The 27010-nt window shown below is 35.8% G+C and overlaps 1 pseudogene; it reads right to left on the bottom strand.

Annotated features, from left to right (window-relative positions):
• Positions 1-1570: 1570 nt before the first annotated feature.
• LOC122747205 overlaps positions 1571-27010 on the bottom strand; it is a 90916-nt pseudogene continuing 65476 nt past the window's right edge.

The following is a 27010-nucleotide window of genomic DNA, read 5'->3' as shown; positions in this document are numbered from 1 at the left end:
TTGATATACAGTTCTTCTTTGCTTTTTCCTTCCCTGTTTTATGTATAGTAATCAAATTTGTCCCATGAAAATAATTTTCTAGAGTATTCTTCCCCAACCTTGTTACAACAGTATTAATTGTTCTTTAAAAGTTTGATAGAATCCTCTTGTAAATTCATCATTTGTGGCTCCTTATTCCAAAATTGAATTATTTAGATTTTTCTTTGGTATGTTATTAAATTGGATGTTTTCTATTATTGAAGGTAATTCTCTCTTTCTTTTGAGTTCTTAATTTTGTTGGCATATGACTTCATACATTAGGCTCTGATCATTTTTACTTTCCTCTGACTTTGTTGTGATTTTACCTTTTTCGTTTGCGATATTGTCAACTTGATTAATTTAATTAATTTTCTGTTTCTTCTAAATGCTTATTCTTTGATTCATCATCTTTATTCTCATTTTTTTTTCCTTTTCTAGCCTCTTTGTCTTTCAATAAAACTCCTAAAAAACAAGTTTAGCTAGGCTGTGAAGGGCATACTTGTGAGTCAATCAGTCAACAAACATTTATTAAGTCAATATTTTGTGCATGTCTATGCACTAACCAGTGGGGATACAAATACAAACAAAAAGACAATACCTGCTTTCAAGGGGTTTACATTCCAATGGAAAAGAAAACACATAAAAAGAAGGCAAAGGGGGAGATGGAGAGAGAGAAAAAGGCTATGTTCTTGAAATATAAAATATGTATTCTTTAGCATACTCAGAGTAGAGGTATGGTAGAAAAATCCAGAGGAATGATACTCAATGGAAAATGAAGAGCTGGTTGGCCTGAAAGCCATTTTATTTTATTTTATTTTATTACTTTTCATATTTACATTTAATTTTTTGCTTTACAAGGTAAAATTTTTATGTATGCTTCACATTTTTTCATGAGTTATCTAAAAATTATACAAAAACATATAGAGAAGTATTCACATTTTATTGTGTATACCATTGCTATTTAAACAACTGAATGCAATGTAAACAATATTCACATGATATAAAGCATAATTTCACTTGATACATTTTCTGCCTTTTAAAGAAAGAAGTTTATGACATACTGTGTTCTTCAATTTGAGATTAGCTCAAATGTTTTATTACTAAGAAATTTGTGCTCTAAAAGACTGTTTTTATGATTTTAAAAAATATGCAAAGTCCTTGCTTTACTTAAGTAAATGCCAAATTACATTTTCATAATTGCTTATAGAATGATCTATTTTCCACAATAAGTTGATATAACAGTATACAAGAGAACTACTAAAATTATTGGCCTTAATATTAATATCAAATTGGACATAGAATTCCCCATGAGCTGATTTCTTTAAAGCCTAAACTAAAAACATCCAGTCTTGCCACAGAGGAAATTAAGCCAACTTGACAAAAGTTGTTGAAATCACCTCAGAGTTATAATGTTCAAGACAATTCAGGTTGTTGTTTTTTTTTTTTAATTTTTAATTAATTAATTAATTTTTTTATTTTATTCACTCCGCTATAGATTTCCTTCTTGATCAGGATGAACTGTAGATTTACTTTCAAATAAAGTAATGCTCATTTATTCAAATGTTTTGTTGATATCTTGTTCCACTTCTCACAAATAAACATCAGGAAGTCACTTTGCGCTCTTTCTATGTACTGTTATACAGTCTTCTTTAGGAGTTGGCACTTCCAATCTGCTTTCTTCTGGAGCCTTGATTGCCAATGTATACAATGTATATCTGGATAGGTCACACATACTAATCTTTCATTTTCTTTGTCATCTGTTAGTTCAAACAACTGCTGAGAACAATCCTTAATTAATTCATCCAAAGTTTTTTCCCATTGCTTATTATTATTAGTATTAGTATTAGTATTAGTATTAGTATTAGTATTAGTATTAGTATTAGTATTAGTATTAGTATTAGTATTAGTATTAGTATTAGTATTAGTATTAGTATTATGGCAATGAGGGTTAAGTGACTTGCCCAAGAGTCAAGAGTAAGAGTCAAGTGTCTGAGGCCAGACTTGAACTCAGGTTCTCCTGAATCCAGGGCTCAGGCTTTATGCATTGCTCCACCTAGCTGCCCTTCCATTGATTCTAAATCATTTAGTTTATCCCTTATATTCTTTTGCTGGGGTACTTTTCATTCATTACCACCAAGATCAGATCCAATGCACTGAATATGATTCTTAGATCTTTTTTTTTGAATGAGGTTGATACCATCTAATACATTGTTGATGTCATATATTCTTCATTTCCATACTCCCAACTTCATTGCAATTTCATTTAAATCAAAAATTCCAGCAGAAGCAGATTTGATGGGGTCCATAAATTTTTGAGTTAAATAAACCAAATATACAACATAATGAGGTTTTGCCACTCAGTGCTTCAGTAGGCTCTCCATGTAGATGGGCAGCAGGGGGAATAGGCTCATTGGCTACAGGTCCCTCTGGGGGACCATAGGATTTAAGGCTGTGTCCAGGCTCTGGGGTGCTTCCTGGCTGGAGGGGCTTAAGCCTGAGCCCCTCCTCACCCCCTTGCAAAGGTGCCTGTCCAGCTCTCCCAGCCAACTCCCTGGGACCCAGAAGACTACAGCTGAAATGCCATTTTAAATGGAGGTTTGGGGACCGAGATAGGAGACCAGTCTCAAATGAATAAGTGAAAGTACCAAGTTCGAGTTTGATATTCTAAATTATTTCCATGCCTTTTAACATGTAATTCTGTAGAATTTCTATGACATTGCATTGTCTTGTAAATTGTTTTCCTTCAAATTATTGTACTTTCCTTTTTTGTTGTTGTTCAATAATCTTTCATTTCTGTCTCTTTATAACCTCATTTGGGTTTTCTTGGCAAAGATCCTAGAGTATTTTTCCAGTTCCTTCTCGAGCTCATTTTTACAGATGAGAAAATGAGGCAGACTGGGTTAAATGGCTTCCCCTGGGTCCCACAGCTAGTAAGTATCTGAAGCTGGATTTGAACTTCAGAAGATGAGTTTTCCTGACTTTGTGTCCTTTGCTTTACCCACTGTGCCACCAATGGCCTTGTTTTACTCTTAAAAGTAGCAATTCTGGAGGGAAGTAATCAACTTGGAAGCAATGTACCAGGATTGACATTTTGTGTTTTAAATAGTTCACTTCTCTTCTAGGCTTTGACCTCCATGATCCTTTTCTTTGCCATTAGAAAAGAAAACTCTTCTCTCAGGGTTCATACCTTTCAACCTTTCTGGACATGCTCCCTCAGATTTCCACCTCCACCCCCTTTCCTTTTCTCTAGTCTCTCAAAGTTAGCAGTTTCCCTATGCACCAAATCCCCGAATTTTAGACTCATCATATGGTTCCTATCTGCCATTACAAAATATATATCTTCCCTCTTGATGGAAGTATTTTTAGTGGAACCTCATCCAACCTTCGAGATATGATGTCAGCTCCCTTTTTCATTTCTTCCATTCTCTTGCTGAGAGATTCGTTATTTCATTTGCCTTATTTACCTTGAACTTGATTAGGATATATCACATAATCTCTTCTTTCCCCATTTCACCTAATTCCCTTTTATGCATCCCCACATTCTGCATGTGTTTCCCCTTTAGGATGAGTTTTAGGGTTTATTCCATGGCTTATCAGGCCAGCTCCTCCACCATCATTTATGTTTCATTAAATTCCATTTTCATCTTTATCCTTTTGTATCCTCTTATGAAGACCTTCCCTATTGTTATCTTCCTCTATCCTTTTATGAAGCCCTTCCTCTATTGTTATAGATATAATGTTTTATATATGTTATCATATATGTCTTTCATATGATACATATTCATATATATTATATATCCTCCCACAGGCATCTTTCTTTTTCTAGTATTTCTTTCTTTTCCTTTTAATAGTTGTTTGCATATTGTCTCCTTCTATTAAATGTGAACTCCTTCAAGGCAGGGATTGTTTGGACATTTCTTTTTACCCTGGGGCTTAGTATAATATTTCTTGATTTCATTTGCTTTTAAAATTATATTATTCAATTATCTTCTGGGATTTCTAAGAGGCATAGAACATTCTTGTGTTATTCAAATTTCCATTCTTTACATCTGACAGTCTTTTTCCTGGTGGCTTTCAGAATTTGTTGTTTATTATTTGAAATTGTTGAACTTTATTATGTTTCTTGGAGTTTGAAGTGCTATTTATTTTCTTCCTTTGGAATCAATTTATGTGTTCTTTAAGTTAGTACTCAATTTTTTTTTAACTTTTTATATCGTTTGGGGAGGAGGGTTCAACCATAATTATTTCTATACATACTGTCTTGAAGATAATTGTATTATGTTTGTATATGGATCATGTATTATTTTCATATTGTTTTTACCCCTATTCTTCCAGATTGTCCTTTACTTTGGTATATATGTATTCCCAATAAGTTATTTTCTCTTTTTTTTCTCTGAAAAGATTAGCTAGTATGGATTCAAGTTCTTCTATTCTGCTATTTATTAATGCCGCCTAAGCTATTAATTCTTCCATTTGTTATCCCATGGAGCTCTGAATTCCTTTTTCTTCCCTTCCCTCTTACAGGTCTGCTTCATCAAGTATTAGTTCAATTTCCATTATTTTGTACTATTAATGTAGAAACATTTCTTTTAGAAATTGTGTTACTTATCTCCCTGGTTTTAACGAAAATTTTCCTTGAGATCTTTGGTGAATTTTTAATAATTTTCCCTTGTATTCCTATGTTGTTCACTTTATGACTCCTTCCGATTTCATTAAGGGTTTGCCTATGGGGATGGACTTTAAAATTGCCTCAGCCTTTTCTTGCATTGGGGAATTCACTTTTCCATTCTTTGCTTCTCTGGTTTAGTTGAACTGATGCCTACTGCTTTTTACAGACTTGTGGGAATTATGGTGGGGTTCTGGGTGAAGTAGTTGCTAAAGAAAGTTTCTGGTGAGTTGAGGTTCATTGACTTTGGAGATACTTTGGAGCTGAGACCAGCCACCTCTGATAAAACATGGCCACTTCAGTTCCACCAGTATTCCTCATGTGACTGGGTAGACTTGAGGTCTGCAGAACTATGATAAGGACAGTGGTGGTTTGCCCTGGCAAAATCTGAGTCACAAAGAAATTGATTAAAGAATCTAAGAGCACAAACCAGAAATCTGAATTGTTTACCTTAATAGAGCCTGAAGGCTTGTGGGAGAAAAAGTAGTGAAAGAGTTATGTTAGAATTATTTTTTTGGTGTGTTGTCATTTTTTGTTGTTTGTTTGTTTTTTTTTTATTTTTGTTTTTTGTTTTTGTTTTTTGCAGGGCAATGAGAGTTAAGTGACTAGCCCAGGTTCACACAGCTAGTAAGTGACAAGTGTTTGAGATCAAATTTGAACTCAGGTCCTCCTGAATCCAGGAACAGTGCTTTATCCACTGTGCCACCTAGCTGCCCCTGATTTGTTAATTATTAAGATTGTTACTTTATTTGGTTTCTTGCCCTGTGGAGATAGCTATAGTTTCCCAACTTTTGAAAACTGATTACTTCTTGGTTTGTTTCTTGTAAGTTAGTAGGAATTGAGAAAATGTCTAATTCAGCATCGTGTTGGTCACATGATAATAGCATTACCATTGTTTCCTGATCTAGAAAAGAAGATGACAAGGTGCTACCCCTTGTAGAAGTGGCTTTTGGCTGATGGCTCTCTTGGAGAAAGCTTTCAAGGAAACAAAATATGAATCTCTTCAGGCATTTAAAAAGGAAGAGTTCTTCCTAACCTCAGGGTAATTGAAAGGTTGGGGTACATTTGTTCCTTGCACACCACATGGAGTATGGATGCAAGGAATGGAGCTTTTTACCACAGGAATGTAACTGATTTGTCCCTCTTTTCGTGTTTCTTTTCCTCTAGCATCAGTCATTTGAATATGAAAATTGATTACTTTTGAAAGCAGGTGCCAAAGTTAATATGTACCTAAGTAAGAGGTAAGGTAGCTAGGTGGCTCAGTGAATAAAGCACGGGCCCTGGATTCAGGAGGACCTGAGTTCAAATCCAGCCTCAGACATTTGACACTTACTAGCTGTGTGACCGTGGGCAAATCACTTAACCCTCATTGCCCCGCAAAAAAAAAAAAAAAAAAGGAACATGTACTTATGCAATTCTATATAGAATAGCAATACAAAGATTGGGCTTATGATGAGACAAGTGCCAGCTTTATAGTGGGTTGTACCCAGAACAGAAAATCCTGTTTGACTCCACTTTGGCTCTTGTTTGTGTTTCACAAAGCAATACAAAGGTGAATTGTAAAATAGCTAATTAGCTGTTTTACACACATTGTGTCCAGTTAGGTTTAATTACTCAAATACCAGATGATTATGCTGTTAGAAGATACAGAATTCTGTTCTCATCCTTTTATAATTATTTCTTAGTATCCCTTTTGCTGTATGGGAATAAATCAACTGTTACATACATGTTTCATGTTATACATTGAGTTCTATTTTTTTTTATTTTTCCCCTTGTGGCTAAAAATACTAGATTTTCAATACGTAAATATTTACATAATTATTAAATGTAGAAATATCAGCTTATGCAAAAATATGCATTATACAGGTGATGTGCCAATGAGTAAGAAAACTGTGTACTCTGTTTCCCTTTTTGAAAAGTCAGGAAAACCCAGAACAATAAACCCAATACATATCAGCAGGTCTGGTTATAGAACTAGTTGGGGAACATACCCTGAGTTCCTATGTGAATTGGTGTTGGTTAAAACTAGCCTCTGTGCTTGGCTTTTATAGGACAAATATTATCAGATGATGCTTGATAATGTCCATTTGGGGCTTGAGTTTATTTCCAATTTCAAGCAGGGAAGCAGTAGGCAGGCAATCTTGTTCCTGTCAAGTAGCAATATACTTCTAGTTTATGAAAGGTATGTATAGATTAGGTATTGGGCAGGTCAGGATTACTGGCAGTACAAAATTGGCAGAGCACTTTAACAGAATTAGGGAACAAGGAAGTCCTAAGATATTGTCAATGGATAAAAGTCAAGAAAGCTTCTGGAGCTAGGAATATAGGGAACAAACACATTAACATATGTTGATATGTATGTGTCTCTGTGTGTATGTATATTTATGAACATATACATATATGAATTTGTGGAACTACACACACATATACATGTATGTGTTTGTGAGGGTAAGGTTTGTTGCTGACAATGAAGTTAGAACAAATGACAAATAATTTTTTAATGGACTGCTCAGTTTCTCTCATAAAGATTGTTTATAGATGGAATGGTAGTGCTATAAGTTGGTAGGTCGTAAAATATGAATCATATTTTTTCTGTATTAATAAGGTATGAATTTTCTTTCCACATCACTTAAATTGTCTCTGGGTTCAGATATGTATCCTTGTACATTTTTCCCTCAAAACCCTTACAATTATGTCACCGCAGACATAGGTTTCACACACACACACACACACACACATACACACACACACTCATATACTCATACACACAGATACACATATACATATATACATGCAGATATACATATACACACATACACATATCTACATCTACATCTCTATGCATATCTACATGTTCATGTATATATATATATATGCTCATACACACGCACATACTATATATACATATAAATATATAAACTTATATATTATGCATGTGTGTGTGTATATACACACACACTTGCTTCAATCTGGCTTTATTCATATCTCTCTTCTTTTTAACACGTTTCTACATTTTCTATCAATACATCCATGACCAAGATATTATAGTTCAAATATGAAAGATTTTGCTATCTTGAGGTAGAAAACAGTTTATTAAAATGTTTGTTCAAATATTTCCCATTTTTTGTTTATCATTCTTTCATACCCCTGAAATGACTTTGCTTAGTTGAACATCTCAAAAAACCTAAAACATTTATTTATTTTTAAGCTTTCTTTACTTTTAAAATTTGAATTCCACATTCTTTTCCTCTCTCCTAACCCCTCCCCATCCATTGAGATGGCAATCAAGAGGATATAAATTATAAACATGAAATCATGCAAAACATACGTCGGTGATAACCTGGTTTCTCTCTCTCTCTCTCACCTGTTCCTCCTCAAAATGTTTATTCTACTTTTAACTACTGTTTTGCTTCTAAATCCCTTCATCTCCTTCATCTGTTTTCCCTTTTAGCATCCCCCACCCTTTCTCTTTTCACACCCATGCCATCTCTTTATGCAAACTCCCTTTAATTGCCCTACTAATGATAAAGTTCTTAGGAGATAGAAAATCATCTTCCCATATAGGAATGCAAACCATATAACTATATTGAGTCTCTTATAATTATTCTTTCATGTTTACCTATTGTTGCTTCACTTCAGTCTTGTGTTTAAATGTCACATTTTCTATTCAGCTCTTGCCTTTTCATCAGGAGTGTTTAAAAGTCCTCTATTTCATTAAATATCTATTTTTGCCATAAAGGATTATATTGAGTTTTGCTTGATAAGTTATTCTTGGTTGTAATCCTTACTCCTTTGCCTTCCAGAATATCATATTCCAAGCCTTTTGCTCTTTTAATGTGCAAGCTGCTAAATTTTCTCTCATCCTGACTGGAGCTCCACTCGATTTGAATTATTCAAATTGTGCATTGTTATTGTTTTGTTTTATTATTCATTTTTTATTTGAAGTGTTTTCTCTTTGACCTAGAAGTTCTGTAATTCGTTTATAATATTCCACAGAGCTTTCATATTGTGATATTTTTCAAGAAGTGATTGGTGGATTATTTCAATTTCTATTTTACCCTCTGGATATAAGGTATTAGTCCAGTAATCCTTTATAATTTCTTGAAGTATGATATCTGGGCTCTTTCTTTGATCATGACATTCAGGTATTCCAATAATTCTTAAATTATTTCTCTTCAATCTATTTTCCAGATGCATTATTTTTCTGATGAGATATTTCACATTTTCTTGCCACCACCCCCATTGTTTTGATTTTATTTTATTGTGTCATGATGTCTCATGGAGACATTAGCTTCTACTTGCCCAATTCTATTTTTTTAAGTAATTGCTTTATTCAGTGAGTTTTTGTACCTCCTTTCCCATTTGGTCAATTCTGCTTTTTAAGGAGTTCTTCTCTTCAGTGGATTTTTGTGTCTCTTATGATTTGGCCAATTCTGGTTTTTTGTTATTATTTTCTTTATAATTTTTGTGCCTTTATTACTGTTAATTCTCTTTTCATAAATGTATTGCATTGTTCTAATATCTTTCCCCAATTTTCGCTCTACCACTCATCTCTTTTTTTAACTCTTCTAGGAATTCTTGTTGGGTTTGGGTCCAATTAGCTTTATTCTTTGAGGCTTTTTTGTAGCTATTTTCATATTGTTGTATTCTAATTTTATGTCTTGGTCTTCTCTGAAACCATAGTAGCTTTTAATGATCATATTTTTTTTTATTATTGCTATTTACTCATTTTTCTAGCCAAGTTTTTGATTTTGAAATATATACTTAAGTTGAGTTCTACTCACCTTGGTTTAGGGAGCCACTGTACCAAGGTTGATGCTTTTTCATAATGTTGTTTTCATAGCTTGTTCTTGGGGGTCTGTAATTTTTTGTTTCATTGAGGGTACAGTGGTCACTAATGGTCACTGCTTTCCTGGTCTTAACTTTTGTCTATACCCAGAAAGGGCCTCTGGTCCCCCTCAGCCACAAGTTCTAATGCTCATCTTTAAAACTTTGACCAGGGCCCCTCCTTCTTTTTGACTAACCACCAACACTCCTCTCTATGCTGGAACTGCAATCTGAAACTGGATATGGGCAATAACATTGCCAATCAGCAGCAGTTGTACCGAGTGTTGGCAAAAGGTGCCCTGTAATCTCTTTCTAATAAGTCATCTAACCCCCTTAGTGTCTCTGGACTGAGAATTTCTAAGATGCTACTGCTACCATGTGGGTGGACTCTAGAAAGGCCTCTACCCTCATGACATAAACTTCTCCTGCTGTCCTCTTAAGTTTTCTTAGGATAACAAAAAAAAGGTCTCATCCCAACCTTTTGGTGGCTCTGCTTCTCCAGATTTTGATTTGAGATGTTTTTAAAAGTTTTTTGAAGTAGAATATTGGGACAGTTCAGCTGAGTGGTTTCTCTTAATATGCCATCTTGTCTCTGCTCTCACTTAGTTGGATATCTTGCCAAACTTTCTTTAAATAAACTTACTCTCCAATGATTCTTTCTAAGTGCCGATAATGCTTATGTTAACCCATTATCCTTTTTTTCTATGATGTGTGTGTGTGTGTGTGTGTGTGTGTGTCTTTGGCTGCCATTTTTCCTTGGTTGGCAAGTAAATAAAGTATTTGCTGACTAAAGTGCTTTTTGAGCTTTTTTGTGTTCATTATATTAGATAAAGGTCTAAGCAAAAGTGTTATAATAACTGCTATTGCCATTTCTGTTTCTATTTTATCATGGATACTTATCTCATTTTTATTTGTTTTTCTTTTTTATTTTGCTAATTCTGATCTTTGCTCTGTCAAGTTAGCAGTCTAATTATATGTATTATTTAAGGAAAATTCCCCAAATGTCCCACAATGATAAGTCTTATTAATTACATGACTTTTTTAAAAATTATGCTATCTTCAAAGAACATATAAACTTTTTCAAACAATATGAATGATAGAACCCATCTTCAGTATTTCACAAGTAACCGATAGAGATAGAGAATATATGGTCCCACTCTGCCTACTGTTTATTGATTGGGGGGATTTTTAGTGGAAAACATAACTTATAGACTTTGTTTCAATAAGGTGTGATCCATATATCAAAATTATTCAAAATTCCTTGAAACACAACAGCACACAACAATAACCCTATTCAATGACTATCTATTTGAAAAAAAAAATCAGCAAAGGAATTAAACAAGAAATATACTTGGGGGCAGATAGGTGGCGCAGTGGGTAAAGTACTGGCCCTGGATTCAGGAGTACCTGAGTTCAAATCTGGCCTGAGGCACTTGACATGTACTAGCTGTGTGATCCTGGGCAAGTCACTTAACCCCCATTGCCCCACAAAAAAAAAAAGAAAAGAAAGAAAGAAAGAAAGAAAGAAAGAAAGAAAGAAAGAAAGAAAGAAAGAAAGAAAGAAAGAAAGAGATATACTTGCCAAAATTTTGTGTCACTCATATAGAAGAATCAATATACATTCCAAATGGATGATGTTGTTCTCTAAATATTAGTGTTCATCAGTGATATTGTTCTAATCATATACTACCCCAGAGTACTACAGAAGCACTTAGGAGAGACTTGTAATCTTTCAAAATCCTTTGACCTGACAATCCAGAAAGGGAAAAAACACCACATTACCAAAAAAAAAAAATGCTGACAATTAAGGAATGTAGTATTATCAAGAGATGAGTGCTTCAAATTCTTCTACCAACATCTGAGGAAACCTAGTGTAGCTAGAAACTATATTCTAAGATTTCCCAGTTGAATCTCTGAGGAAGATGATGCTGGGTCAACATGAAACAAAGAATTTCATGAACATGGACAATGTAAGCTGGGAGTAGAAAGCAGTGTGCCACTAATTATACAACTTTAACACATTAACTAGATGGCAGATTTAAACTTCCATTGATATGATGTCTTTTTCCTCTGATATTTTAGTTTGGAACCTTTCTTTACTATCTCTAGTCCTAGTTCCCAGAATTCATCTATTTCTTTACCTGTACAATAAACACTCTTTCTTAGCCACTAGGATTTGACTGACCAACAAAGAATAGCTTCATTTTCAATTCTTTGACTTCCTCCTGGCTTTCCTTCCTATGGTCAACATCTACGAGTCTAGATTCAGAAAAATAAATTAGGAAGAATGCAATGGAAGACAAAACTTTATTCTAGGTTTAGAGGGTGTCTTAGTATCTCTTATTAATTCACGATCCAGTGTATGATTTTTTATCTCTTGCTTGTGACATTAATATACCTTAACCTGATTCTTCATGCCTTGTCACTCCTGTTACTTCACCTCTTGACTACCCATGAGACCATCCTTGTACTTACTACCTAACCAGACTATTATTTCTGTTTTGCCATTTCCTAGGTGTGAAAAAAAACCCTAATGCAGATCATAGATGAGAGAAAAGAAGAAGTAAATAAACAGTGTAGATTAATTAATAAATGGTTAAAATATTTAAAAGGAACCTCAGTTATATTTTTGTTTCTTTTAAAACCTGCTCCATAATTTCTGAAAAGAAAGTTCACTAATTAATCACATGATCTTTGGGTTAGGAAGGACCTCAGAAGTCATTTAGTCCAACATTTAGCAAGAATCCCCTCCTGACGAAAATACCTCTACTCACTCTGAGATAACACAGTCTATTTTGGGGACCTAATTGTTAGTAAGTTGTTTAATAAACTAGTCTACCAAGAATGATTCAAAATTAACACTAAAAAAGTTGAAAGTGCATTAAAAATACATGTAAAATGTCTTATTCCATTGCCAAAATAAAATAAAGTAAGAAGAGGAAAAAAATCATTATAAGCCAGCAGAAGCTGTAAAGATATCAATGGGAACAGGGAAAATAAAAGCAAATAACAAAATTTTGAGTAGAGCTATTTGTCTATAGGATAAGAGCCTTTAGATTAGAAAAGACTTCAGATTGACTAGGTCAACCCTCTCATTTTACAAATTAAGGAATTGAGGTCCAGAAAGGTCAAGGACCTAGAACACTTTGTTTTAAACGGTATCCATAAAATAACCAAAAAAAAATTAATTGATTTGAATAGTGCAAGTTCACACAAACAATCTGGAAAGGACATGAGAACTTAATCTAGGTTTTCTATCCTATAAACATAGGTTTTTCCCTCTTTTAAGCAAAACCATGTATATGGAGGATTCCAAAATAGCTGTAAGTTTTTAAATGGTCCTAGCATTAGCCTTTAACCAGGGCAATAATTTAAAGCAGTTAAAGATTTCTTTGAACCAGCACTAATTTAATCCCTGTTGGAGATAAAGTTAATAACATAAAGTTCCTTTAATATTCTGTTTCTCATTCATGGGATTGTCAGCAAAAGGAAAAATAAAACAAACAATGGAAATCTGAAAATAGATACAGGCTGACACCTTAGGTACTTCAAGAATTTAGCCCTCTTGTATTAAATTGTCCTATCATATGGCTTTGGCATCTTGCAGAGAAACTGGCAGCCCAGAATCACATCTCTGATTTGGTATAGTTAATAATCTTGAATGTTATAAGGTCATCTTTGAAACATATTAACTGTACTACACTATTAAATTTCTGTAGATGAAATGTGTGTTATTATGAATGAAGAATATGGGTCTGTAAGCATTTGAGGGGTAATTTCCTTCCTTTCTGTTTGATTTATACGTATGCATAGGGATAACTTAATTCACAAGAGACGTGCAAGTAATTTATTTCCAACCACCGAACTAAAACTGGACAATAATTTAGCCGACTTTTAATGTGATGCTGTAGCCAAGGCATAAATGGCATTGAATGATACTGAAGCCTTATCATTTTCCTGTTTATCTTTGGCTTGGGGCACTTAGACATTTTCTTTGCAAAGCCAAATGACTTTGCTTTTTGCACACACATAGAAAACAGATTTCCCCTGGCCAGATATTAAATAGAGACCAAATGAACAATACTCAGTGTTGACTGTTTTTACTTAAATTGGATGGCTACACAGCTGCAATCAAAAAGGAAGGAAAAAAATTATTATGACATTATCAGGTGCCCAGCACAACTAACTACTCAAACCTCCTGTTGGCTCAGCCAACTAATCGACATATTTCATTCTACACAGGATTCAATTTCCCAGTCTTTGAAGTTCGGAAACAAAAGGTTAAAACTGTAGTCTGCAGGATCTTTCTCAATATATTGCAAATGTACCTTTTCATTGGAGTGATATTGCTATACTGTGTGAATGATGACAGGATACCAATGTCTTCTTTCTTAGAAAATTAAATCTTTCCAAAATCTTCTTTAAACCCCTGAAAAATAGCCAACAAAACCAAATGGGAAATATATAGCAAGATAAACATTTCTAGGTGTAGGAAATAATTATCATTTTAAATTTGCTTCTTAATTACTTATACAAAAATTGTAAACAGTACTGAGCACATCTGCATATGTGTCTTATTTGCATATTATTTATCATTTCCAATTAAAATGGATGTTTAATGAAGTCATCTCAAATGTATATGGAATATGCTATCTGGTATTAAAAACAAATAGGAGAATCACTGATAATACGATAACTCCTATTTTTTCATCAAATTAGTTTCTAATTAACATGCTCCAGGGATCAACCTTCTCTGCTTTCCATATTTTTTTATTCTTTAAAATGACATAATGAAGCAAGAAATAATTCTGTTTTCCCCTTAAATCATTAAAAAATGTGAGCAAGGTATATATTTTGAAACAATAATAATACATACTGGCACTTTTCTGTTCTGGACGGAAGATGATTTTAAAAAAAAACAAGCAAACAAATGATGTTATAGCAAAAGACATTTAAGTTACATGCAAGGAAAGATTTCCCGAATCTTAGGCTTATGGAATAATTCTGAAGAGGTAAAGATGAAAACCACGATTTAGATGATTTAATGTTCACTAGTCAAAAGTTAAGGAAATGGTAAAAAAAAAAAAGTGTATTATCCAAATAATGACTATTTTCTCAGAAGCATACCTTTAAAGGAAACCAAATAGTCTATCAATACTAACCCATCCCTGGCTCAGAATTATCTGCAGAATGTCTCCACATTGAGGTAATTTTTTCCTAAGCTTAAAGACTTAAGTTTTGGAGAGAGGCATCATTAATTCCCAAAGCAATCCATTTGGAAATATGTTAATTGTTATGAAATTTGTCTTTACTTCAACCTTAAGTACAGTTTTCTTTATCTTCCATCCATTGCTTTCCACTCTATCCCCAATATGGTTCAGTTGCCACACTTTTCCTTTTCTATCACTACAGCAGAGGTACCAATTTGAGACCTGTGGACTCCTAAGCAGGGGTAGAAACAGATTAAAATATAATTGGTAATATTTAACAAAAAATACAATAAAACCTACCTAATGTTACTGTGTGTTTTTTTAATCAATATATGCCACAGGAATCTTTATGTATAGTTTAAAGTTCCCCATTTCTCTAACTTTGACATTACTTCTCTACAGCATCTCATATCTAAACTTTCCCCTTATTCTAAGGCAACCCATGGCAACTTGCTGGCAGAGTGAATAGAGTGGAGGCCTGGAATCACACATAATCCTGTCTCAGGACATTCCATTCCCTACATCTGTGCCTTCACACAGGCCTTCCTCTGTGCCTATAATTACTCTCCTCACCTCTACGTCTTAGAAACTTCAGGTTCTATGAAGACTAAGTTCAGGCCAGAATCAGAATAATATTGTACACAGTAAGAGCAAAATTGTGTGATCAACTGTGATAGACTTAGCTCTTCTCAGCAATACAATGATCCAAGGCATTTTCAAAAGAATCATGATGGGAAATGTTCTCCACATCCTAAAAAAGAACTATGGACTGCATGACCCTGGGCAAATCACTAAACCCTCATCGCCCTTCAAAAACAAAAAAAACAAAAACAAACAAACAAAAAACCCACTCTGAAATGCAGATCAAAATATACTTCTTTTACTTTTATTGTTGTTTTCTTTTTTGTGGTATTTACTTTTTGTTCTGATTCTTTATTTACAACATATCTAATATGGAAATATGTATAAGATGACTATATGTGTGTGTGTATGTGTGTGTGTGTGTGTGTGTTTGTAGTCCATGTTTTGCTGCCATACAGTAAGGTACTCAGGACGCATGCTTTATAGACAGCAAATTTGTTTCATCTTGTCAGTTTACTGTTTGCCCAGACACACTTGGCAAGCTTAAGCATGGTTGAAGTAGCTTTTGCTACATATACTGGACAAGAGAAGAAGATGAACAGCTTCCACATGCACTGCCTTTGGCTTATCCTTGGCATATCTTGGTCAGATAGGATCACCAACACAGAAGTGCTCCAACGCGCGCAACTTCTGAGCATATACATGCTACTGAAACATAGATGGCTACTCTGGCTCGGTCATGTGCACCAGATGCAAGACAGGCGCATTCCTAAAGACCTACTCTATGGCCAGTTAACTTCAGGCCAAAGACCTGCTGGACTCCCCCAGCTTCCCTACACAGATGTATGCAAGCGAGACTTGAGGGCTCTGGGAATAGACATCTGCAGCTGGGAGGAGATGGCCAAGGACTGCACCGATGGAGTTCAGTACTCAGGAGCAGCTTGCGTGAAGCTGAAATGGGCCTTCAAGCTCTGGAGGAAGAAAAACGAATAAGACACAGGAGCCTACGGGCAACAGAGAGCGCAGTTTTCCGATGTCCTAGTTGCAGTAGGAGCTGCGGCTCCCGTATCGGACTGCACAGCCACACTGTGGCCTGTGGCTCTTCAAGGCGCTGATCCATGATCGTCTGCTACTGGTGGAAGCCTACTACTACTACTACTATATATGTGTGTGTGTGTGTATAGATATATAAACAAATATAGCTACACACACATATAAACCTATATAAGATTGCTCGGTGTCTTGTGGAGGGGGAGGGGAAGGGAGGAAGGGAGGAAAATTTGGAACTCAAAATCTTATAAAAATTAATGTTGAAAACAATTTTTCCATGTAATTGAAAAAAAAAACTACTAAAAAAAGACTAAGCTCAAGCATCATTTTTTAGATGGAGCCTTTCCTGATCCCCCAAATTTCTAGTGCCCATTTTTCACCAAATTACCATGTACTTATTTCATAAGTATTATATAAATAATTATGTGGCATTCCTTTTGAAACCACCTATATAACCTTTACCATATTGACAAGATAGGTCCTCAGAGTAATATTTACTCTGTCATCTAAAAGCTCTTACTATGATTGCCATTGATTACCAGAAAGTAGCCTTAATTTTATTTTAGAAAAGAGAATTTACCAATCTGTGTTAACTGATAGGGTCTTGAAAATATTTGCAGACTTCAAAATGTAAATATTGTTTGCGTAGTATCCTGATCTATACATTTATGTGTCATTCTATCCATGTACATGGCCTGCTTAGCATCTTTTCCAGTGATACACTGTTTTAATAATTTTTTCCCCTTTGCTGATTATAAAGGTATAAATTCAGCATACAGTCTTGCAGAGAGATTTTACACATCCATTTTACCTTGTAGTGTAGTTGCTACTTAAAAGTATCTTCTCTTCACATTCTATTTTGGACCAGCATTCTGATGCCTATTTCATTTCAGGTAGCAAAAGAGTTGAATGTTTCTGCCTTGATCTTTATGTTCTTTTTGGTCAGCCTGAAAAAATGTCAGGAGAAACATGATTGTGTGTAATAGGTTGTTTTCTCTTTGTTTTTGTATTCATAGTGCCTGGCACATCATAGGCCATTATTAAATACATATTGAATGAATGAGGCCATTGCATCATTGTATAATAGAGTCTTCGCCGATCTAAAATATTGATTTCTTGAAGGGGATAGGAAAGAACAAGCATTTATTTAATGCTTACTATATGTATCAGCCCCTTTGTTAAGTACTTTACTAATATTCACTTATTTGATCCTCACAACAACCCTGTTAGGTTGGTGTTTTTATTATGCCCATTTTATAGTTGAGTTAGGTTGAAGTTAAGAGACTTGCCCATGGTCACACAGATAGTATGGGTCTGAGACTGAATTAGAACTCAGGTCTTCCTGTCTCCAACCCCAGGACTTTATCCACTGTACCTCCAAGTTGGCTATGAGACTTTGTGATCTATTGATAACTAATAAGCACTCAGCTTTGAGACTAGCTCTCTGTTCACAACAACATGGTGTTTCTACATTATAATTTCATGTTTATAATTCTTTATCCAGTTTGCTATACTGGCTCACAAATATGTGATATAGGGTAGGCCTGGTTCCCCATATTCATTTGGCCAACATGAGCACCAGAATATCTCAAATTTTCTGAAAAGTGTTGTTCATACTGTGCTTGTAGCAGGTATCTTCTGTGAAGTTTTGAAGATCCTTTACGAAGCCTTCTCTTGTGAAATTTTATCCAACTTTCATAATCTCAATATATTTGGAATTAAAGCAGATAAACTTGTGAACTTTGTGGCTTACTTATCTACACAGGGCCCCATTCCAAATCTCTTGGAGGTATTCCAATAGGAGTCTTTACAGTCACTCTGCTACGTAATAGAAAAGTTCCCCCTAGAAAAAGTATGTGTAATGGAAATATTTTTGATTTGATATTGGTTACTGTTGAGCCATTCTTTCAATAATGCTTCTCCAGTAATTCAGGAATAGTCTTTCAGTATCCAAATCTTCTTTTTCTTTTGATCTCCCAAATTCCTCCAACTGCCAACAGTAACTCCTCCATTCCTAATTAAAGAACAACAAATCTGTACTTTGTGTAAAGTGTTAGTATGGAGCTGTTCCAAGGTCTCCAGAGAACTTCCATCTCACAACTGTCTTTCACTTTGGCATGGCCATAGAAAATGCTAAAGTTCTTGAAAATCCACTCCATAAGGCTTCTCTGGGACCAAACTGTGATAAAGATATATTGACTCTTCTGTTAACACAAAGCTATCTCTGTGTTACAAAAGCTATTTTGATGTTGACTAAGACCAAAGAAATGGTCTAAAAATGAGTCACACTACAAGTGCTACACTTTTTCAGCATGATAGTTCACAAATATTTGCTTTGGGAACAAATATTTGAGTGACCTGGTTTCAAAAAAATGTTACTCTGAATGAAATAGAGGCAAATTATACTCATTTCTAACTTATTGTTTATCATTGTATAACATTATTAACATTATAAGATAATGTAAGTAATAACAAAGTAGGTAATATACATATTGGTTATGTACTTTTGTCTTGTGCAAAATAATATAAATAGCTAACAATTTTATAACACTTATTTTGTGCCAGATATTGTGCTAAGTGCTTTAGCTTAATTATCTCATTTCCTCCTCACAACCATCTTGGGAAGGAGATGCTATAATTATTCCCATTTTATAGATGAAGAAACTAAGGCAAATGGCAATCGAGTGACTTGCCCAGCATCACACAGATAGTGTCAGAGGCTAGATTTGAACTCAGGGCCTATTGACTGCAGACCTGGCACTATATCCACTGCATTACCTAGCTGCTCCACCATAAAAAACGAACAAGAATTTGTCATCTACTTAATTTGTGTCAGTGTATGTAATAGATTTATAGAGTATGGGTTTCTTCATAAAAGTATCCTATTATCCAGTCCCATCCCAAACAATGTGAGCTATGGTTTGACAATTCAGAAATGACTAGAGAGAAGTTTGGAGAAATCTTGAATTTTCTAGAAATAGCTCATGAATAATCAAACATATATAATGAAGACTGAAAAATCTCTGGGGGAGACATTTTGGGGAATGGAGAGTAGATAGTTTAGTGGAAATAGGGATGAACTTGAAGTCACAGAACCAAGTTTATAATCCAGGTTCTGTTAGTACCTGTGTGACCTTTTTATTTAAATAATAATAATAATAATAATAATAATAATAATAATAATAATAATAATAAATTACTTTAGAATTTTTCCCAACATTACATATAAAAGCAAATTGTAACATCTATTTTTTTGTGCTTTTAAAAAAAAAAAATTTGGTGAGGCAATTGGGGTTAAGTGACTTGCCCAGGGTCACTCAGCCAGTTAAGTATTAAGTGTCTGATGTTAGATTTGAACTCAGGTCTTCCTGACTCCAGGGCCAGTGCTCTATCTACTATGCCACCTAGTTGCCCTGTAACATCTATTTTTTTTTGTTGTTTTTTGCAGGGCAATGGGGGTTAAGTGACTTGCCCAGGGTCACACAGCTAGTAAATGTCAAGTGTCTGAGGCCGGATTTGAACTCAGTTCCTCCTGAATCCAGGGTGGGTGCTTAATCCACTGCGCCACCTAGCTGCCCCCGTAACATCTATTTTTTAAAACTTTGTGTTCCAAATTCTCTTTCTTACTCCCTATCTACCCTTTAAGAATTCAAGCAATTCGGGGCAGCTAGGTGGTGAAGTGGATAGAGCACCAGCCCTGGAGTCAGGAGTACCTGAGTTCAAATCCGGCCTCAGACACTTAACACTTACTAGCTGTGTGACCCTGGGCAAGTCACTTAACCCTAAGTGCTTCACTAAAAAAAAAAAAAAAGAATTCAAGCAATTCAATATAAGTTATACATGTGCAGTCATGCAAAAAATAGAAAAAATTAGGAAAAGGAACTAATAGCAACAATAAAATATACTTCAATCTCTATCAAGATACCATCATTTTTTTCTCTGTAGATGAGTTGCATTTTTCATAAGTCCTTCAGAGTTTTCTTGGATCATTGCATTGCTGAAAATAACAGTCATTTGCAGCAGATCATCTTACAATGTTGCTGTTATTTTGTATACACTACATTTTACTTTGCGTCAGCTCATGTAAGCTTTTCCAGGTTTTTCTGATAGCGTCCTGCTCATCTTTTTTATAGTAAACTACATTTATATAGTATGTTTAAGGGAGATTTCCTTGCAAAACACCCATAAGTTGATTATTGCAATAACAATAATAGCTAGCATTTATATAGTACCTTATACCTGACAAAGAGTTTTCTTCACAATAGCCTAGAAAGGTATGATCATGATCATCATCATCATGATCCTCTTCCTCCTCCTCTAGTTCCTTCTCTTCCTCATCTTTTATTGTTCTTGCATTTGCTTCAATTATTTTCCTAGTTAAAATTGCAAACAGTGTTTCCCTCCATCCTATTCACTCTCCATGATATTTACTCTTTTTTCTATCTTCTCTTACTCTATACCTCTTCAAAGGTGTTTTGCTTCTGAGTAATTCTCCCCCAGTCTTCCCTCCCTTCCTTCACCCCTCCCCCCTTATCTACTAACCCATGGGGCAAGATATATTACTATACTCACTTGAGTATAGTATATGTTATTCCCTCTTTGAGCCAATTCTGATGAGAGTACGGCTCATTCGCTCCCCCACTCCTCCCCTATCTTGCCCTCACTCCATAAACTGTTTTCTTGCTTCTTTTATGTGAGATACTTTACCCCATTACATCTCTCCCTTTCCCTTTTTCCCAGTGCAATCCACTCACCACTTAATTTTATTTTAAAGATGTCAACATGGGGCAGCTAGGTGATACAGTGGACAAAGTACCCACACTGGAACCAGGAGGACCTCAGCCCAAATTCAGTCTCAGACATAAGACACTCACCAGCTGCACTACCTTGGGCATGCTACCCAACATTAACTGCTCCACAAAAAACAAACAAAAAACCAAAAAATGATAAGCAAAAAAATAAATAAATGCTTTACAGATATTATCCCTTCCTAATCAATTCACATCTTTGCCCTCTGTCTAAATTTATGCTTTTCAGCTGCCCTAATCCTGAAAAAGTTCTTATGAGTTAGAAGTATCATCTTTCCGTTTAGGAAGTTACAAAGCTTATCCTTTTAACATGACTCATGACTTCTTTTTCCTGTTTACCTTGTCTCAGGTCTTATATTTGAAAGTCAAATTTTCTATTCATTTCAGGTCTTTTCATCACAAATGCCTGAAAGTTCTCTTCTTCATTGATGTCCCCTTTTCTCCCCTGAAGGATTATACAAAGTTTTTCTAGGTAGTTGATTGTTGGTTATAATCCTAATTCCTTTGCCCTCCAAAATATCATATTCCAAGCCCTCCAATCCTTTAATGTGGAAGCTGCTAGATCTTGTGTTATCCTGATTGTGGCTCCACAGTACTGGAAATGTATGTTTGTTTGTTTGTTTTCTGGCTGCTTGTAATATTTTCTCCTTAACCTAGAAGCTCTGGAATTTGGCTATAATATTCATGGAAGTTATCTTCCTGAGTTCACTTTCAGGAAGTGATCAGTGGATTCTTTCAATTTTTAGCTTATCTTCTGCTTCTAGAATATCAGGACAATTTCACCTGACAATCTCTTTGAAGATGTCATTTAAGCTCTCTTTTTTGGATCATGGCTTTCAGGTAGTCCAATAATTTTCCAATCATCTCTCCTGGATCTGTTTTCTAGGTCAATTGTTTTTCCAAGGAGATATTTCATATTGCCTTCTATTTTTTCATTCATTTAGATTTGCTTTATTGTGTCTTAATTTCTCATAAAGTCATTAGCTTCCATTTGTTATTGAACAAATAAAAGTATTGACTCATATATATATACATATATTTATATATACATATATAAATATGAGTATTGACTAATTTATTATTATTATTTCTTTTAAATAGAATTTTATTTTCCAAAATATATGTAAAAACAAATTTTAACATCAGTTTTTTAAAAACTTTGTGTTCCAACTACTCTTCCTCCCTCCCTTTGTACCCCCCACCCACAAGAATTCAAGCAATTCAAAATAATTTATACATGAGTAGTCAAGGAAAACATTCCCACATTAGCTAGGATGTGAGAGAAAACAGTAAAAACAAAAAAAAAAAACAAAAAATAACACAAAAAAAAATAATTGTCAAAGGGGAAAAAATAAAATTAAAAAAATTTTTAAAATGTGTTTCCATCTGTTTTCAGATACTATCAGTTCTTTCTCTGTAGATGGGTTGCAATTTTCATAAGTCCTTCAGGGTAATATTGGATCATTGCCTTGCTGAAAATAACCACATGCTTCCTAGCAGATCCTGTTACACTATTGCTGTTATTTTGTATACAGTACACTTCACTCTGCTTCAGTTCATGTAGGTCTTTCCATGTTTTTCTGATAGTATCCTGTTCATCATAACCTGTATATAATACCTTAAACTTGACAGAAAATTTCTTCATAATAGCCTACCAAAGTAGGTGCCATACATTTTGCCATTATAATCAAGCATTATAACTATTTCCCTCCATCCTATTCCGTTCCCATGATATTTATATTCTATTTTCTATCTTCTTTTGTTTTTTTTTTTGTTTGTTTGTTTTTTGGTTGGGCAATGAGGGTTAAGTGACTTGCCCAAGGTCACACAGCTAGTAAGTGTCAAGTGTCTGAGGCTGGATTTGAACTCAGGTCCTCCTGACTCCAGGGCCAGTGCTCTATCCACTGCACCACCTAGCTGCCCCCTTCTATCTTCTTTTTATCTATTAGTGCTCAAAAGTGTTTTACTTCTGACTATCCTCTCCCCTGCTCTGCACTCCCTTTTTTCACCCTTCATTCCTTATCCTCTTCCCCTCCTACTTTCCTGTAGGGTTAAATAGATTACTCCTCCCAATTGGGTGTGAATGTTATTCCCTCTATGAGCCCACTCTGATGAGTTTAAGGTCTTTGAGCTAATTCTGTTCTAAATTTTTCTTCCTCCCTCCCTCCTCAACCCTCTCTATGAGATTAAGCAATTCAATATGTCATACTTGTGTAGTAATGCAGAACATTTTCACGTTCCTCAAAAGTGTTTTGCTTTTTAATGCTCTCTTCCCCAATTTGTCCTTCCCTCCTTCCATTCTTATACCTACTTGATTATGTATCTTAGTCCTTTTTTGAGCCAATTCTGATTATATTAATGTTCACTCAATCCCTAACTCCTTCCCCCTCTTCCCCTCCCCTCCATAAGCTTTTTTCTTGTTTCTTTCATGTGAACTACCTCTCCCTAGACCATCTCTCCTCTTCTCCCTCCCCCAGTCTATTCTTCCTACACCTCAAGCCTATTTTAAAGATGTCATCCTGGGTTAGTTAGATGGTACCATGGACAAAGCACCAGCCCTGGACCCAGGAGGCCCCAAGCCCAAATCTGGCCCCAAGCCCAAATCTGGCCCCAGACATGCCACCCTGTCTGCCACACAAAGAACAAAACATAAATGTTTTACAGATATCATCCTTTCATATTCAGTTCAGACCTATGTCTTCTGTGAATTCCTTACTGAGATAGTTCTTATGGGTTTGAAGTATCATCTTTCCATGTAGGAATGTAAACAGTTTGATCTCTTAATATCTCCCATGGTCTTTTTCCTGTTTACCTTTTTATGCTTCCCCAGGGTCTTGTATTTGAGAGTCAAATTTTATATTCAATACAGGTCTTTTCATCACAAATGCCTGAAAGACCTCTTTCTCATTGAAATCCCATTTTTTCCTCAGAAATATTATGTGAGTTTTGCTTGGTATGTGATTTGGGGCTGTAGTCCCAGTTCCTTTGCCCTTGGGAATATCATATTCCATGCCCTCTGGACCTTTAATGTAGAAGCTGTTAGATCTTGTTTTATCTTTATTGGAGCCCCGCAGTATTTGAATTCCCTTTTTCTAGCTGCTTGTAATATTTTCTCCTTGACCTGGGAGTTCTGGAATTTGGCTATAATATTCCTGGAGGATTTCCTTTTGGGATCTCTTTCAGGAGGTGATCGGTGGATTCTTTCAATTTCTATTTTAGCTTTTGCTTCTAGAATATCAGGGCAATTTTCCCTCATAATCTCTTGGAGGATGGTGTCTAAATTCTTGTTTTGGTCATGGTTTTCAGGTAGTCCAATGATTTTGAAATTATCTCTCCTAGATTTATTTTCCAGGTCAGCTGTTTTTCCAAGGAGATATTTCACATTGCCCTCTATTTTTTCATTCAATTGAATTTGCTTTACTGTGTCTTGGTTTCTCATAAGGTCACTAGCTTCCATTTGTTCAATCCTAATTCTTAGGCAGTTATTTTCATTAGACAGTTTTTTAATCTCCTTTTCCATTTGGCTTTTCATACTGTTGACTTTTTTCTCATGAGTCTCCTGAATCACTTTCATTTCTCTTTCCATTCTTTCCCCCCTTTCTCTACATCTTCCTTCTATTTCTCCTACTTTCTCTTCAAAGTCTCATTTGAGAGCTTCCATGGCCTGAGACCAGTTCATATTTTTCTTGGAAGCTTTGGATGTTGGAGCTTTGACCCTGTTATTATCTTCTTCTTCTGAGGTTGTATTGTGGTCTACCTTTCCCCCAGAGAAGTTTTCGATGGTCTTCTGCTTTCTCTGCCTGCTCATCCTAGCTTACTATTTCTTGGCTTTTAACTCCTTCTTAAAGTGTTGTGCTGCTTCCAGGACACACTGTTCTAGCTACAGCTAGGCCCTGGGGGTGATTAGGCTTCTTCTCAGCCTGCCTGGTCTTGCTTTCATTTGATTTTAAACTCTCTACTGGGGGTTGGGGTGGGGTGATGGTGGGGCTGCTTCTTGGCTCCTCTCCTGATCCCAGCTTCAGAGCGTCCCAGGTGTTTTGTTTTGAGGAGGGGCAGGTTTTAATCTTGCCTGGCCTGTTCTCTGGTCTGGAGATAACCTCAAGCCTACTTACTAAACAACCAACCAGCAAAGCTTTCTGTGGTGTGGTTCATAGCTTTGATGAGCCTGTTCCCCTGCTTCTGTCCCCCACCTGATCCTCTTACTGCTCAGGATTTCTTCCTGGTTCCCTGCTGGTGTGGGACAGTTGAATAATTCCCCCCAGTCCACTGGTACCCCTTCACTTCCCCCCTGCCCCCAGATGAACCGTTTAAACCACCCGCATGCTCAGTTCTAGAAGACTCTGGTGCTGCAGCCGATTCAGAGGCTCTGGGGCAAATTCCTAGGGTGGGTGTCTGGTGTGTCGTCTGATTGCAGGGTTAGACTTTACTTGTTGCCCAGCACAGCCCCCTGAAATCTATCTATAGCTGGAGAAAAGTCTCAGCCCATATTTTTGTGTGTTTTTCTGCTCTAAGGGTTCTTTTATTGCTATTTTTGGGGTGATTGTATCTGGAGCTTTGTGCATTTAATATCTTTCCCCTGCCATCTTGGCTCTGCCCCCTCAATACTCATTCTTAAGGAATTATTTTCTTCAGAGAGCTTTTCCATTTGGCTTTCCAGCTGTTGACTTTTTTTTTTCTTCATGACTTTTCCTGTATCACTCTCATTTCTCTTTCCATTTTTTCCTCTACTTCTCTTACTTTATCTTCAAAGTCCTTTTTGAGATCTTCTATGGCATGGCCTCAGACCAATTCATATTTTTCTTAGAAGCTTTGGTTGTAAGAGCTTTGACTTTGTTATCTCATTCTGAGGGTGTATTTTGATATTCCTTGTCACTGAAGAAACTTTCTAAGGTCTTCACTTTTTTCTGTCTGTTCATTTTGCTGGCCTATTTCTTTACTTTTAATTCCTTCTTAATATGGAGGCATTGCTTCCAGGACACACTTTCCCAAGCTTCAGGGAGTTGCAGTTGGTATGATTTAAGGAGAGATTCATTCCCCACTTCCCCTGGCCTGTGTTCTGGTCTGCAAGCAACCACAGGCCTACTTGCTCTTTAACCTGGAAACAAAATTCTGTTTCACTGTGGTCCCAAGCTCTGTGTAGTCCTGTGCCTTCTCCCCCACTAGGGACCATCACTCAAGACTGCTTCCTGGTTCCCAGCATGGGTAAAACAGCTGAATTCTGCTTCAGTGCTAGCAGAAGCACCCAGAATCTCCCCTTGGCCGACCACTTAACCCTCTCACCAGACCATATGCAGGATTCCAGAAGAAGCTGCTGCTGATTCAGAGGCTCTGGAGCTCTCTTTCTCTGGTGTTGCCTGTCTGGGCCTGGATATGCACACAGCCACATGGCTGGGCTTCACTCTGACCCTGGTACAATGGACCTTTCCTGCCAACCTGGAAAATGATCTCACCCCATCCTTTTGTGTGTTCTGCTGCTCCAGGAATTGTCATATAGCATTATTTGGAGGTTTTTGGAGTGATTATGTGGGGAGCCCTGCAAGGTTACTGCATTTCCTCTGCCATCTTGGCTCTGCCCCCAGTACCTGTGTGAACTTGAGTAAGTGACATGACATTTTGGGCATCAAGTTCCCCATTTGTAAAATAATAATATTAATGGGAAATACTACTGATAGAATTTGATTAATCTCATTGGCCCAGATATCATTTCATTCCTAAAATCCTACATAGAAAGTAAAAACCCAAGCATTGGGGAAAACAAACATTGATCATTTTAAAAAATAAAGAAATATAGGGGGGCGGAGCCAAGATGGCGGAGAGGAAGCAGCAAGCTGCCTGAGCTCTCCTTCTGT

The sequence above is a fragment of the Dromiciops gliroides genome, chromosome 3 (genome assembly GCF_019393635.1).
Source record: "Dromiciops gliroides isolate mDroGli1 chromosome 3, mDroGli1.pri, whole genome shotgun sequence".
NCBI lineage: Eukaryota > Metazoa > Chordata > Mammalia > Microbiotheria > Microbiotheriidae > Dromiciops > Dromiciops gliroides.
This window is presented reverse-complemented; position numbering and strand designations above follow the sequence as displayed.